Here is a 12,078-nt window from a genome sequence, read left to right as displayed (position 1 = left end):
AAAGAAAAACCTTAAAGATTTAATAGAAATATTAAATATTGGGAAAAGAAAAAAAACTCAAACAAGCCGATAAAACATTTGAAAAAACAATTAAACATTAAAAAGACAAAACATTTGGAAATCAAATCAGACATTAGAAAAGAATAAAAGGTGAGAAAAGAGCAAAACTAAACATTTAAGAAGAATCAAACTAAAGACAAAACATTTGAAAAGACACCAGTTAGACTTTAGAAGATCAAATTAAACAGAAGAGACAATAAAACGATCAAAAAGAGCAAAAACAGATACAGGTCTTAAAGGGTTTTCTAGTCTGAAACGAAAACATCAAGTTGTTTCTTCAAACATTTCCTCTTTCTATGTTCTTGGTTTGATTGTGGACAGATTTACTAAGAACTCATTTCAGAAAACTGATTTCCAGATAAAGTCTACTAGTAGTTGAAGGCATTTATCAAACTAATGTCACCTTCTGATCTCCACAAACTTTACTGTTCAGTGAAGAGAATCAAAGTTTGTTCAGGATTTCTAAAAAAAACCCACAGGTGAAGGTCTGAGAAGAACTCAGATGGATGGTCTAAATGTGAAATCAAGAGTCATGGTCACAAGTTTTAAGGCTTTTGTGAACCAGAAAGTTCAAACTAACAGAGAAGTACTGAGAAACTTTTAAAACTTCAGTCCTCAGACTGTTTGAAGGTTCAAACTAACAGAGAACTACTCAGGAACTTAGAAGATATCAGCCCTCAGACTGTCTGAAGGTTCAAACTAACAGAGAACTACTGTGGGACTTAGAAAATTTCAGCCCTCAGACTGTGTGAAAGCTCAGGTCCTGAGGACTCGGGAGGTGTGGAGGCTTTGTAAAGTCTTGGAACTGAGGGTTCCACCCTCCAGCACAAAGGCTGAAGTCCAACCTCCTGAAAAAAACGGTCGAGTCGAGACTCAAGTTAAAAAAAAAGTCGAAAACGACAAAAAATAGATGATAAATGCGCAAAAAAAAGAAGAATTTGTATCTGAGCGAGTAGCTCAGGGGGATAAGAAGAAGACTCCCAAGCGGAGGGTCGCAGGTTCAAGACCCGCCACCGGCAGTTTTCTTTGTTTGTCTTTGTCAGGATTTTGAGAAAATTTAAGAAGTGTCTGGTCTTGAACCAGCGACCTGCAGCTCCATAGGCAAATCCTTAACTCACTGAGCTACAGATCAGATACAAAGAAATAATTTCGTCGTCCCTTTGGCATCGTAGTTTCCAAGTGACCACATGGGCGGAGCTGAGGCAGAGCCGAGGCGGAGTCTGGGTGGAGTCAGGGCGGAGAGTAGGCGGGGAGGTGGGTGGCGGCCTCCCCCCTCTACTCCCCCACCTCTCCCCACCACCCACCACACCTTCCCCCGCCCGGCGAGTTCTTCGAGTCTTGACTGGTTTTCCCGAGTTTCTTGAGTTTCCACGAGGTCAGAGGCAGGACAGGTTGTCATGAAGAGGAGTTGAAGTCGGCCAGGATGGACTGACTTTTTACAGCGACTAGAAGGAGGACCACTGGAAGAGCAGGTCTTTAACCACCATCCATAAAATCCATGGAGTCACTCCAGAGAAATGAAGGTTGGTCATCTTTTATCAACCTCCATCCAGATGTTCAACTTGATATCTTTACTTGGAGATTTTTAGCACCACAAACCTTTAGTATCACACTTTATTATCATTTATTAGGACTTTAATGGAATCCACCAGCAGATTTAGTTTTTGTTGACAAACTTTATTCTTGTCATCGTGGGACTGCAGTATTTAAAACTGTTCCTTCTATTTGACCTCATGTTTATTAGTTTTAGTGGAGAAAGTTATTTTAGTTGTCAATTAGTCTCTTAAAAACCAAGTAATAAATTGGATTAGTCAAGAGGTTTAAATTTCTTACTTTGTCATATTTTAAATATGACAAAAAATATAAAGTGTCTTGAGACAATTTGACCTGTATTTGGCGTTATATAAATAAAACTGAATTCAAACTGTATATATCTTGTAATGTTGGAGTAATTCAGCCATATATGTTGGAAAACACATTTTCTTTTTCCATTAATCTGTTGATTGCTTTCTCCAGTAATTCATTTCTTGTTTTGGTTTATAAAATGTCAAACCCAAAATATATTCAGTTTACTGTCATAAAAACCAAAAAGATTTACATTCATGATGCAGGAATCAGGCAGTTTTTCACTTTTTATCTTAGTTTAGTCAGAAAGATAGTTGATAATGTGTGAATTGTTGCAGCTTGTGAGCCGTAAAAGGTTTTAATCTTTGGGGCCGAGTGTCAGAAAACATTTAGAAACCAACATCAACAAAACACTCAACAAAGATTTGAACATCATTAAAGGGAAATCCAACTTTTGCATGATAATGTCTAATTAAAGGACATTTATTTCCAATGCAAATGTGTGATATTCATCCTCTGGAGCTTTCTCTTCACATCGTCTTCCACCTGGACTGGTTTGGTCGGGAGCATGTGCAACAAACATTTGAAAAACTGCACTTTAACATCAATGAATGACACTGAAGTTTAATCTCTACATAATTGAGACTGAGTCTGGATGTGCTGCTCTGTCATTAACTCCTAAGTTTAGGGAAAGTTCAAACAAAAGAGGACAGTTCAGAGAAGACTTGAGAATGAGCTTATTTTGAACAAACATCTCAGACTTTCTGAGCTTCAGCACCTCTAGCAAGATATTTTAACAACAAGCAACTCAAGAGATCCAGAAGTTGGACAGAGTTAGCTTTAGCTGAGTCAAAGAACATGTGGGACGCTAACCTAGCAAACATTTCAGACTTTTCTCTGTGAATTCTGAGAAATAATTTACTATTTAATGACAGAGTTACACATCTTAACTCGGTCTCATTAAAACAGACTCTAATTCAGTGTCATCCATCCATATTAAAGTGCAGTTACCCAAAATGTTTGTTGCATGAGCTCCAACAAAACCTGTCCAGGTAGAAGGCCACTTTGACAAACAGGAAGTGGAAGATTCCAAGCAGATTTATAGAAGGGGAAACCGGACTGTACTAAGTGTGGTCGAGTATAGAGGGGTGTTTTGTGTGTTTTTAAGGCTGATAATGATTATTAGTGAGACATTTGGAATAGATATTCATTTGCAGTAAATCAAAGTATTTAAAACCTTGGAGTTAAACTTAGAAGAACACAAACTCTAAAAGAAAACTTTGTTGATACGTAATTGTTTTGTTTACAGATGTTAAGTTAAAGGAGTTTTATTCGTGACGTATAACCAATCAAATCACTCCAGAAGACAGAGCGACCACAGGTAGATAAAGGTTCAGAGCCAAAGTAGCGCCATTTTTAAATTTATTTATTACCGTAAATCAGTAAAAAATAAAAATACTGATAATCAGTAAATCAGTCATCCAAAGTTGTTTAAATCAATCCAACTGGACTTTAAGAAAGTTCCTTGAAGACGTTGCACCTCTCATCCAAGAGGCTTCTTCAGTTCTGGTGGTGGTTGATGTTGCCGCAGCTTATAACCTCTGTGAGGTGTGGTCAGTGTTATCCACATTCCGACGACCATTGCCAAGGCCAGTCAGCCCACAATTACTACAATTCTACAATGTATGCCTCTTTGCTTTGACTTATTTGTACAATATAGGATGTATATGATGGCGTTTTTTCATACCAAAGGCTATACTATGATGTCTTCTAAGAGACATACGATGCTACTCTGTTCTGGCCCTGGGCTGCTGCACTCCTCCTCTGTTGTTTTCTGGATTGTACTCAGCTGCATGCCTTCGTCCACCAGGCCTCCGTTGACTCGTCCCGCCTGCCGTCTCTGGAGCTGAAGCTGGATTGGAACAGACCAAAGTACAGTCCAATCACGATGCCAGCTGCCTCTCAAAAGGCTCCTTCATCTGGCAGGTGGCGGCACTTCTTCTGAGGGGAAGCTGAGCTGGTCCAGCAGAACTTTGGAGATGTGTTCCAGTGGTTGGTGGATGTGTGGGGAGATAGAGAGGGACCTTTGAATTGTTCAGAAAGGAAAACAGGGAACCCATTGGTAGTTGTAGTTTAGGATGCTACTGCGGTGTGTTTTTGGGTTTTAAGAGGTGAACAGGAAGAGTTTTTTTTCGTATTGATTATCTTTTACTTTGTTCCTGGTTGGAATGCCCATCAATGTCAACATGAAGTTCACTTTTAGTTCTGTTTATTTATTTTTATTTTACTAACACCCATTTGTTTTTAACCCCCTCACATGTTGTTGTTGTAAACTTACTCTTTCAAATAAATACTCGTCTAACCCTCTGTAAACCAGCGTTTGGACTGTTTTTGTGTTGCACCTCACCTACTGACAGCTGTGGACTAAAGGCCATACTGTGACATTTTTAGAGAGACATGCTATACTATGATGTTTGTTGGGCGACACACTATACTATAGGCTTTTTTAATTGACATATTACTGTGACTTTTTTTTGTTTTATTTTTTTTTGTTTTTTTTAGCAACATAGAATTCGAACAGTTTTAAAAGTTACTATAGTTTTACTTGTGCAATGAAATTATTATTCTATGGCATTTTTTAGATGACATATACTCTGTTTTCTTGAATTACATACTATTTTGACAACATACTGCACTATGACATTTTTTGAACCACATATCATACATGACAATTTTAGGCAACATCCTATCATTTTGCAATTTTTGAACCACATAATAATCTATGGGGTTTTCTTGCCAACATGCTGTACTATGAACTACAGGCCATACTATGTTATTCTTGAGTAAAGCTTACTATACTTTGACATTTTCTGAACTACATCCTATACTATGGCGTTATACACAGAGTGCTTTGGTTACATGTTGATTTATAATCTAGATTTTTTTTCTGTTTTGTTTTTTGACAGGATTACCACAGACCTGACCGTGAACACCGTCGACACCCACCTCAGGGAGACGCTGCCTAAGATCTCAAGGCTGCTTGGTCGTGGTCTTTCTGGCACGTACTCTTCCAAGATGAGCCGGGAAGTTAAACACTGATGGAATGACACCAGGTCTAAGCCGACAAACTTCCACTTCCTCCTCAACCCATAGTCTCTGGGAAACCTACATGGAGTAAGAAAAGTAGACAGAGAAGTAAGTAAGTCTGTACACAACATATTAAAAAGAAATCATGCTAATAAATTAAGTACAAAGAACCGAATTCCCCAATATACTGGAGACCAGAGCTATTTAATTTGATAAGTATAACCTTGTTTAGTAACATTTCAATTATTTGAGAACAGTCCTAAAGAACTGCCTATAATCCCAATCATAAAATGGGTTTGGAGGAAGAACATAGATGGTAATCTGGATATACATGAGTTAGGCTTTATAACTACTATTGGTAGTATTGGTGGTAGTAATAGTAATGTGACTACTACTAGTAGTAGTAGTAGTGGTAGTACAGTAACTACTGCTGCTGATACTGGCACTGCTACTACAACTTGTAATACTATTACAAATGCTGATACTACTTCTACGACTCTAACAGCTGTTTATACTACTACTGCTTGTACTTTTAGTATTACTACTACTGCTTGTACAACTATAGTACAGCTACTATTAATCGTCTGGTATTTGGTTGTCAAGCTGCTAGCTCGCCTTAGCGTTTCGCTTGTGGCTAACTAGTTAGTTCTCATAGACTGGAAGCTCTCAACAAGATTTCATAATGAAAAAAGAGCCAAAAACTATTCTTACCTATGAAAAGTCATTCTAAGTTTGTCTCAATCGTACGACGTAGTGTGTAACTGTATGCAGCACAGTGAGCCGGCATACTTCTTGTTTCCATTTTCACGCCGTCTACATCAACAGAATGCACTGAAACTTTGCCCCCACTAGCTTAGCCTCGCCATAGCATGCAGCTCAAAGGGGCGTGTCCTATCTACTCATTCATATTTATGAGAACAACGGTGGCTGCACATAAGGATGTCTGACGTTGATTAGCTGCGTAAATACCATTATATACAGTCTATGGTAAATACGTATGTAAATCGCATCATTGGCTGCAGCAGCCAGTCACCGGTCACTCACTGACTCACATTGAAAAATAGCACAGAATGAATTGTTACGTGTTTATTTTATTTACAAGTTAGGTTGGATTTTTTTTTTTTGTGCGCAGCGCAGATTTTCTGTGCGCGGAGACCGTGTCAGCAGTGCGCAATTGCGCACCACACAGCTTAGAGGGAACAGTGCTTGGCCCGTGTGCGCGTAAATGTTTTTATTAGAGCTCCACATCCTTGAAACTTTCCCTCGCACCAAGCAACACAGTTATTACCACATTGTTGTACTATAAAGTGGTAGAAGCCGGCGTCTCGCTCGTCAGTTCCACATTTATTTTACAACAATCTACCCCAATTATCATCACAAAGACTCCATCAGTGGCTCTGGCAGGACTTTGGGATCAGTAGAAACACCAAAATCCCTCGAACAAGAACCATGAGATGCAATTCTACAGTAGAACATGGATAAGAGATACCAGGGAAAAAAGCAGGATATCACTACTGGCACGGAAATTGTCCTTTAAATTCTTCATTCACAATACTTGAATAAAACGCTGATAAAACCTCAACAGGGGGAGAGCTTTTGAAGGGGTAAACAGCAGCGAGTGATGAAACGCAGCCACAATACCCGACTTCTTCAGATATTTGATGAAATAAGAGTCGCGCAGTAACAAACTACAAAAGACGCCTTGCTGTGGAGTTCTTCCAAGACAACACGGTAAACGTTCAGACGTCGGGCAGATAAAGACAGAAATAAAATTACAGCACTGTATCTGGCTGCCATGACGATGTCCTTGCGTCCTGTGTGTCAAGTTCACAACTCCACAACCAAACTGTGTCAAACTCACATCAGCATGAGTCACGACTCACCGTTAAGCAGCACTTCTGGGGCATTAAAGCACCACCTGCTTAAAGATTAATGCTGCCTGTTTGTGGTCAGCTGTGATTAAGATGAAAGTTACAAGACTTGCAGCTTCGATAAACATCAACTCATACATCAGCAGGTTATAGCAACACAACATGGAGTGTTTGGAAGCAGAGTGGTCTAACCCACTTTCTGTAGTTTTTGAGAAAAATGGGTTCAAAGTTTTGTGTTTTCAAGAATGGTTTAACATTCAAAGCGCAACTGTAACACTATATTTGTGTTGTGGGTTGGACCACTTTGTCAGTCTACACCATAAAATTTTACAGAAATGATATGAAACTCTGTTTCTAACCCCCTCATACAGGAAATACGGTGGTACTACAGCTGTTTAAATAGCTAGAAATGAAATGAATCTCATAGTTAATGGTTGACATATCACTTTTAATATAGGTTTAGTGACATATTGATATAAATGGATCCACATGGCTTTTTGCATTCAGAATAAACTGCATTACTAAAAATAACCATAGTGTATATAAAAAAAGTTAAGTTTTTAAATGATGATATGCCAATATGTGATTTGTGGGTTTATTTTGCTGCCGGTGAATGGACACATTAAGGCAGGGCTATTCAATTAAAAATTGACTCGGGCCGGATTTTCAGACTAAGAACATGAGCTGGGCCAGACGTTTTTAGCAGACAGTCAGCAAAGTTAACCATTTAAAATAAACAAAAACAGATAAGATAACAAACACACTGGATGTTTATCAACGTATTGCCACATCCAAAAGGACATAAACACAATAGAAGAGCAGTACTTAAACTAAACCTGTGCTGAAATACTGCTTCTTTAAATTTTACATTTCAAACACACAACTTCAACACATTTTGATAGGGAAATATTAGCACAGGTTAAGGTGCATATGAACATAAAAACTAAGTGGCGATTAGAAACACCATCTTTTGTTTTGGTCACATCTCAAAGTGCATTAAAAAGTAACTTGCTTAACAGTAACTTTTCAGAACTTGAGACATTTTTCTTCTTTTGGGTTAGTTGCTAGGTTACGGTAAGTGTTGCATTCAATGTTTGCAATAATGTTGGAATTTTTGTAAGAACTTGTGAGTGTTACTGAAAGATGTTTTTCTGTTTTTCTCGGACCCAAGTCCCAATCACTCGGCAGTTGCTTTAGGGCCACTCGAGGGTTGCTTTCGGGCCGCATGTGGCCCGCGGGCCGCTAATTGAATAGGGCTGCTTTAAGGCATACTTCTTGTGTTCTTTGTTGGCTTTGGATTCATTATTTTTTGGGGGCAGTTGGAATGTATGATATTGAAAATATGGATCTATGTAACTGTACTGTATGTCTAGTTCGTTTTTTGGAAGAAAAAATGTTATATTTTATTTATGTTTCCTTTTATAAGAGGAAAATGTGAATTTTGTGTTGTGCCAGTATACTTATGATATTTTTAGGTTTTAAATTGTTTTTTTAAGCTGTAAGATAAATATTGTGACTTTATTGTGATATTACACACCAGTGCTGGTCTTAATATTGCACTTATTCTACCAAATTTATAGAAAAAAATCTACATTTCATGGGTTGAAAATGGCTCAACGTGACACTTGCTGGTCGAAATCACATCTGAAGCTTGCAAGGACAGTGCGGACGTAGAGTCAAACAGCTGGGACTTATTTAAGGCTTAGAAAGTTTATATAAGAAAAAAACAAATCCAGAAAATCAGAGATGGGTAGCTCACTTCCCTCAGGAGTTGTCTTGGAAATTTGCAGTTTCATTAAACTCAGAAAACACTTTGCTGGGTTGTTTCAGAGTTTTGGAACAATTTGTCCAGATTCTCAAAGGAGAGGAACAAATGTGACAGCTTTTACAGTGAACAGACAGAAATTAATTTTCCCTTGTCATTATACATAGATGTAAATGTAACCCTGTTATTAGTTCAAATAAAACACAGAAACTGCTGAGTCCTTTTTTCCTAAACCCAAAAACCCTTTAATAGTGAAAACATGTCTTCTCTGCTTGGCCTCAGACTTTAATCTTCAGGTAATTCTTCAACAATTGATCATCTAAGAGCTCATAATTGATTTTACTTTCAGAAACTGTGCACATTTATAAATATATCCTGATTTAGACTCATCCTTCACAGCAGTTTACATCATTTTTTTAAACATTCTACTTTGTATTTTTCAGTGTTGGTGCAGTGGTTGAAAGCTGGAGAAAGACTTCTGCCCTGGATTCTCACTTAGTCTAACTGGTGTCACTTCACTGGTCAAAGGCTACACTCATTCTCTATCTGCCCTTGAGTTGAGAGCTTCAAGTTAAACTGATAGGTCTCGGGACCACCAGGGTCCTTCGGCTGACTTATGTCCACTTGAGGGGATTCTGAAGGGGGAAGTCCTCCACCTTAAAAAGGCACTCTGATGTGAAAGCCGTTTTGTGTTTCTGTCGTTTTTCTCCAACCTGAGGATTAAACTGAGCCTCACACATTCACACCCAGACCGCTCTCTCAGTCCCTTGTCTGCTTTTTAAAATTTTTTTTGAATAATTGTGCAGTAGGTTCCTCAAAAAACATGTTTTTGATATCATTCAATTAAAATGTAAAAGTTACCTTTTATACTGTTCAAGAATTGTATGACTACCCCAAGCTTTTATCACTGATGATACCATACAAGAAGTGATGCAAAACTTGGAGGGACGGAGAGCAGCAACAACTAGAGTAAAAGAGTGGAAAAATGTCAACAAAATGGATGTTGACATTCTTCTATTGCTGTTCTGTGTAATGTTCTAATTTTTCAATTATCAAGTTGTTCAAAATCTGTTATAAAGTGAAAAATAAACATATTTCAAACATGAAATCATTCTTGTGCGGACAAAAATAAAATACAAACAATAATACAAATTATTATTCTTAATCAAAATAACAAAAATGGTATAAAAACACATTGATTCTTATGGAAGAGTGTAGGGTCCAATCACTCATGCATCTAAGGGTTAAGGGTGAAGCTGCATTTTCAAGCTAGTTGGAACACTCCAAAAAGGAATGTTTAGGCACAGCCAGAGGAATAATCCAACAGTTCGCATCAATCTTTTTGCTTTAAGGCAACTTCTAGTGAAATTACATTCAACCAACAAACCAAATCGAGTCTGAGAAATTACATATGTTTATTGGTAGCATAAACACAAGTCTTTAATTGGATTACTCATGAACATTACTCACGTTTTTCCACATTATTTAAAAGTAATTTTTGTGTGCTAAACACTTCCTCACTGTAACGTTGAACACAATTTTTTAAGCTGACAAACATTTCAAAACTTAATTTGTTACAATTAAATTTTCTTCAGTAGCTTTTGGCTTTTCCAAGTATTTCTTAATGTAGCTGCTTTTTAGATATTAATGAATCCATCAACAAAACTGTCAATAATTAACCTCTTTTACCTTGAACTGTAAATCTGTATGTAAATATTGAAAGCAGCACAAATTGAAATTGCTGTAAAAAATTATAAATGGCAACAAAAAGCTCTCTTTAGGTAAGCAAATTTGTCCAGTGAAAATTTATCAGTATTTTTCACTAGTTTGCTCAACTGAACAATAGGAAAGCCAACTTTTACTGCCAAATATGACTAGTGTGCAATAATATAACTTATATTGCAAATATTTTATGTGTAGCTTAAGCTCCATAGCAGAGTTAACTATTGATAAAATCAGAAATTAAAAACATTCTCAAATTCACTGCTTTAGTGGAATTTATTTGTAAAAGTCACATTGAAATGTCCTTTTTAAAAAAAATATATAATCATATTTCTTCAGCTAACACAAAATCTCAATCGTCTGAAATCTTTCAGGCATGATTAGTAAGAGATTGGACTGGAAATCCTGGACTAAAGGTGAAGAAAAATGAAGTTATCAAACCAATTTCATGAAGTTGCCTCTACTTGAATTTAGTTTTAAATCAACTAACCCTCGAACAAGAACCATGAGATGCAATTCTACAGTAGAACATGGATAAGAGATACCAGGGAAAAAAGCAGGATATCACTACTGGCACGGAAATTGTCCTTTAAATTCTTCATTCACAATACTTGAATAAAACGCTGATAAAACCTCAACAGGGGGAGAGCTTTTGAAGGGGTAAACAGCAGCGAGTGATGAAACGCAGCCACAATACCCGACTTCTTCAGATATTTGATGAAATAAGAGTCGCGCAGTAACAAACTACAAAAGACGCCTTGCTGTGGAGTTCTTCCAAGACAACACGGTAAACGTTCAGACGTCGGGCAGATAAAGACAGAAATAAAATTACAGCACTGTATCTGGCTGCCATGACGATTGTCCTTGCGTCCTGTGTGTCAAGTTCACAACTCCACAACCAAACTGTGTCAAACTCACATCAGCATGAGTCACGACTCACCGTTAAGCAGCACTTCTGGGGCATTAAAGCACCACCTGCTTAAAGATTAATGCTGCCTGTTTGTGGTCAGCTGTGATTAAGATGAAAGTTACAAGACTTGCAGCTTCGATAAACATCAACTCATACATCAGCAGGTTATAGCAACACAACATGGAGTGTTTGGAAGCAGAGTGGTCTAACCCACTTTCTGTAGTTTTTGAGAAAAATGGGTTCAAAGTTTTGTGTTTTCAAGAATGGTTTAACATTCAAAGCGCAACTGTAACACTATATTTGTGTTGTGGGTTGGACCACTTTGTCAGTCTACACCATAAAATTTTACAGAAATGATATGAAACTCTGTTTCTAACCCCCTCATACAGGAAATACGGTGGTACTACAGCTGTTTAAATAGCTAGAAATGAAATGAATCTCATAGTTAATGGTTGACATATCACTTTTAATATAGGTTTAGTGACATATTGATATAAATGGATCCACATGGCTTTTTGCATTCAGAATAAACTGCATTACTAAAAATAACCATAGTGTATATAAAAAAGTTAAGTTTTTAAATGATGATATGCCAATATGTGATTTGTGGGTTTATTTTGCTGCCGGTGAATGGACACATTAAGGCAGGGCTATTCAATTAAAAATTGACTCGGGCCGGATTTTCAGACTAAGAACATGAGCTGGGCCAGACGTTTTTAGCAGACAGTCAGCAAAGTTAACCATTTAAAATAAACAAAAACAGATAAGATAACAAACACACTGGATGTTTATCAACGTATTGCCACATCCAAAAGGAC

The 12,078-nt window shown here is 37.4% G+C and overlaps 1 protein-coding gene across 1 annotated transcript in view; it reads left to right on the top strand.

Annotated features, from left to right (window-relative positions):
- The window catches only part of igsf9a (immunoglobulin superfamily, member 9a), an 89,912-nt gene extending 84,877 nt beyond the window's left edge, over positions 1-5,035 (top strand). Inside the window, exon 22 of the mRNA XM_055019130.1 lies at positions 4,872-5,035. The gene's annotated coding sequence lies outside the window, so the exon portion shown is untranslated. The remainder of the gene's footprint in view (positions 1-4,871) is intronic.
- Positions 5,036-12,078: the final 7,043 nt, after the last annotated feature.

Source organism: Amphiprion ocellaris, chromosome 17 (assembly GCF_022539595.1).
Source record: "Amphiprion ocellaris isolate individual 3 ecotype Okinawa chromosome 17, ASM2253959v1, whole genome shotgun sequence".
NCBI classification, from domain to species: Eukaryota; Metazoa; Chordata; class Actinopteri; family Pomacentridae; genus Amphiprion; species Amphiprion ocellaris.
This window is presented reverse-complemented; position numbering and strand designations above follow the sequence as displayed.